Raw genomic sequence first — 4,989 nt, 5'->3', positions numbered from 1 at the left:
GAATTTTAGTGTGTGTGTGTGTTGTGTGTGTGTGTGTGGTGTGTGTGTGTGTGGGTGTGTGTGTGTGTGTGTGTGTGTGTGTGTGTGTGTGTGTGTGTGTGTGTGTGTGTGTGTGTTGTGTGTGTGTGTGTGTGTGTGTGAAGGGGGATGTAGTCTGTGAGCGTGCTGTGAGCGTGTGTGTGTGTACAGTACTCCTGACAGCCAAATCCAGAGCAAATTGCTGAAGAGCAAATAAAACTTTCCATGGCATAATAAAACGTATGGGAATAGAACAATCGAGACATTGGTGAGGTTTCTGAAGGTAGGAAAATACCTCAAGAATTCCTGCATAAAAAATATATACATATGGGTCTGAAATATAAGTTGCAGTAGACAGCGACCTTGAGTCTACTGAAGGAGCTGTATGTCAGAGAGCTAAGAGGATGAACAGGTGGGAAAATAMAAAGATGAAAACTCACAATATGTCCAGTTTGAAATATGTCCAGAAGAAACACAAAACCAACCAAATATGGCCAAGTTCAAAAGATGACTGTTGGAGAACTATCATCTATCTCTACCCTGTTCCAGCTCATCACCGGTCCCGCTTCTGGCAAACTCTGCCATCTCAAGTCATTGTGATTGTGTGTGTGCTTCTTTGTGATCTGTTGGTCTGTTGGAAGGCATCCCTGTCCTTCTGGTCAGACAAAAGTGCCGTGTTGAGCAAAACCTCCACTCATTTTTTATGGCCTATGTGGGCCGTCCTATTTGTACATCCTTAGAACAAATTAGAGCAACAGCTGTGCAGGCAGGCTATTCCATGTTGGCTTTTCACGATAAAAATATGTCTCGGTAAACCTCCTCTGCTTCTGTTCCAGAAATACATCCACAGCCAGCCCAGGCAGGCCATCTCTGCTGGCACACACTGATTGAGGCTTCTCCATATTTACTATCAGCACATCCTCTACCTCAGAAAAAGGGAAAGGGATGGAGAGAGAGGAGAGAGAGACAAGAGAGAAGAAAGATGAGAAGAGAGAGGAGGGAGAGAAGAGAGAGAGAGAGAGAGAGAGAGAGAGAGAGATAGGTAGGTAGAAAGAATGAATGAATGTGTGAGAGAGGGGGGGTCGAAAAAGAGAAAGAGAGAGTAAGAAAGAGAGGAGGGATGGAGAGAGAGAAAGAAAGAAAGAAAGAGAGCAAAAGAGACCAGGAGAGATCTGGAGCTATAGTGAAGAGGAGATGATACTTTTGACTCATATTCAGAGTAGCCTGAGAGTTGATGAGTTGGAATGTAAGGTTGTAGAGAGGAATACTGGGTTTGATGTTTGTGAATTTGAGTAGTATGGAGAGAATATTTTTGCTGTGTATGCCATTGAGGTAGTAGTTGGAAGAATAGTGTTTGGCTGTTGTATGATAGAGGTTTTGCTGTGTGATGGGTGAAGTAGGATGACAGAGAGTTATGTGGTTGTCTGGTTTGAGTGGAGGTGACGCTGACAGAGATATTATGGTTGCTGTTGGATTGGTAGAGTAGTGAGTTGAGGATAATGGTTTTGCTGTGTTTTTTTGATGAGGTAGGTGTATGGTTAGATTATTAGTTGGTGGTTCTTGGGTTGGTATATGTTTAGGTGTGTGTTGAGGTTGTGATGGAGTAGTAGTGTTTTGTGGTTCGGGTTATCGATGGTGGGCCGAATAGTGAAAGAAGTATCTGTTATCACTGTGAGCTGTGTTGATGCGCGAGTAGATGAGAGTAATATGCTTTGCTGTTCAGATAGTGAGAGTATGATGTACTCATGGTTGTGCCTGGTTAGATGATAGTGACATGATACTATTTTTGGCTGTTTCGATATTGAGTTATGTGACAAGAATTATGTTTGCTGTTGATGAGTAGTGAGAAGAATATGTTTGCTGTTGAGAGTTAGTGTATGACATAATGTTTGCTGTTGATGAGTAGTGAGAGAATATGTTGCTGTTGATGAGTATGTGAGATAATATGTTTGCTGTTGATGAGTACTGACAGAGAATAGTTTTGCTGTTGATGTGAGAGTGAGAGTTATATTGTTTGCTGTTGACATTGAGTAGTCGAGAGAATTATGTGGTATGTAGTTTGCGAATATTTTGCTGTTGATTGACGTATATTGACAGAATATGTTTGCTGTTGATGAGAGTGACAGATATGTTTGCTGTTGATGAGTGAAGTGAAATATATGTTTTGCTGTTGATGAGTTGTGACAGAAATTAAATGTTTGCTGTTGATGATAATGTGAAGAGAATATGTTTGCTGTTTGATGAGTAGTGAGCAGAATATGTTTTTGCTGTTGATGAGTAGTGACAGAAGATTGTTTGCTGTTGATGAGTATGACAGAATATTTTGCTGATGAGTGAGAATAGTTTTATGAGTAATGAATGTTTTGGCTGTTGATGAGTAGTGAAGAATATGTTTGCTGTTGATGAGTAGTGACAGAATATGTTTGCTGTTGATGAGGATAGTGAAGATAAATTGTGTTTGCTGTTGATGAGTAGTGAGAGAATATGTTTGCTGTTGATGAGTAGTGATCAAGATATGTTTGCTGTTGATGAGCTGTGACAGATATGTTTTGCTGTTGATATGATAGTGACAGAATATGTTTGCTGTTGATAGATGTGAGTGAAAGAAATATGTTTCTGCTTGTTGATGAGTATGACAGAATATGTTTGTACTGTTTGATGAGTAGTGACAGAATATTGTTTGCTGTTGATGAGTGTGACAGAATTAGTTTGCTGTTGCTGTGATGATAGGATCAGAATATGTGTTGCATTGGTGTGCTGAAAAACTGTTAGTTAAGAGTCTTTTGACAGAAATATTGTTTTGCTGTGATCAGGAGTAGTGACAGTAATATTCGTATGTACGTGTTGATGTAGTAGTTGAGAGAATAGATGTTTTGCATGGTTGATTGAGTATGTGAGAGAATATGGTTTAGCTGTTGATAGGATTTGTGACAAGAATGATGTTTGCTGTTGATCGAGAATTAGTGACAGAAATAGATGTTTGCTGTTTGTATCGTGAGTAGTAACAGAATAGTTTGCTGTTGAATTGAGTGTATGTTGACTATGAATATGTTTGCGTTTGATTTGAGTTGTGTACAGCGACATATGTTTTACGCTGTTGATGAGTAGTGACAGAATATTCGTTTGCTCGTTTGAATGGAGATAAAGGCGACCACGAATTACCTGTTATTGCTGTAGATGAGTAGTGGACAAGATATGTTTGCTTGTTGATGGTAGCTTGTGACTACCGTAACTATTCGTCATCTGCCCTCTGTTATGATTCGAGTTGGTGACAGGAATATGTTTGGCTGTTGGATTGAGCTTGTGACAGAATAACTGCTTCCTCTGCTGTTGCAAGGAGTTGTGCTAAGAATTATCATTGCTTTCTTGCCTGTTGATAGAGTTGTGAAGGAAATAAGTTGTTTGCTGTTGATTTGAGTTTTTTTCGGACAGTAACTAATGTTTGCTGTTGATTTTTTGTAGTTAGTTAGACTAGAATATGGTTTGTTCGGGTCTGATATGAATTTAGAGTTGACTATGAAATGTTGTGTGAATGTTGATCAGGATTGTGACAGAAATATTTTTTGGTTAGTTGCTGTTGAGTTGAGCTGTACAGAATACTGTCTTTGCATGTGTGATGGAGGTAGGGTCGGCACACTAGGGTGTTCTTGATCTGTCTGCGTTGGTGTTACCAGACAGGACAGAACTTTATGACATGACAGACAAGATGGGTGACAGACAGACAGACAGACAGACAGACAGATCAGATCAAGGACAGACAGCAGTGCGGAGGTTGATCAGAGCCAGGAGCAGAACAGATGCACGACATTGTGAACAGACGTGTATTCAGACGAGAGAAGCGAGGGCAGGAAGCAGTAGGAACACGATGGGAGGCAAATGGAAACCTCCTTCTGCCTCACAAACACGCCTATTCAGCACCTCAGGTTTTGTAAGAAGGTGGAGTGACAACGTCGGCCAGAATATTTTTGTGCTTTGAGCCTTATCGCAGATAATTGGATGTGGATGTTATTTGGACGCAGAAAGGGCTTGGAATAAAATACAGACAATTGAGGGACATTATTGGGATCTAATAGTCGAAGGCGGTTACAAACCAAAGGTTTGCTGAGGCTGTGGGTTTGTATTTCTGTTTCCGAGGCCGGAGTGTGTTTACTGAAAGAAGGTGAACGAACTCATGTAAGGGAGGAATCCAACTTCTGCTATAAATAAATAATGCTTAGGCCATTTATCCTTGCGCTTTTGGGATATGACAGTCTGTAACCTTTTTTCTAAGGTGTGGGTTTGGATTGAGTTAATCTTTATTTGGTGTTAAAGCTGCCTGACCGGAATGAATTTGTCTATGTGTATCTGTAATCTTTTTGTCGTGCCATTTAATGCATTTAAATTGTTCAGAGTGGCTGGTGGATCTGGATTTTGCTGGAACCCTAAAACTGTGATTTAGTTTGGGAAGGTTACGTGGTCGATTGCTGCCTCACGGGGATTACCTGTTAACGGCTTCCATTGACCGCTTCAAGATTTTTTTTATGTCATTGATTAGTTCGGATATTAGCATACCACGCTTTCAGCAAACGTACTATAGTTAATATCAGTTATGTCATAATTTCTCTGATATTTTATATTCCTTGTAAATTGTGCGCTGTCGTTTAGTGTCAGTTATGGATCGACCATATTTATTGGGAAGTAATTGTGATAAATGTTCAGAATAATAAGTTAGAACGAGAATGTATGTTTCTTTTCATGGCTTTTAAGTTTCTTATTCATTCGAGCATTCCAAGTTGGGTCTAGATTAGTTTAACAATACACTCAATTTAGTATATTTCTATGGTAGCTGTTGCCAGTGTTTAAATTGTTTAACTAGGTCAAATGTTTTGGGTAGCCTTCCACAAGCTTCCTCAGATAAGATTGGTGAATTTTGGGCCCCATTCCTCCTGACAGAAGCGGTGTAATCGAGTCAGGTATAGTAGGCCCTCCTGC

This window comes from Salvelinus sp. IW2-2015, unplaced genomic scaffold (assembly GCF_002910315.2).
Source record: "Salvelinus sp. IW2-2015 unplaced genomic scaffold, ASM291031v2 Un_scaffold1510, whole genome shotgun sequence".
Lineage (NCBI taxonomy): Eukaryota > Metazoa > Chordata > Actinopteri > Salmoniformes > Salmonidae > Salvelinus > Salvelinus sp. IW2-2015.
This window is presented reverse-complemented; position numbering follows the sequence as displayed.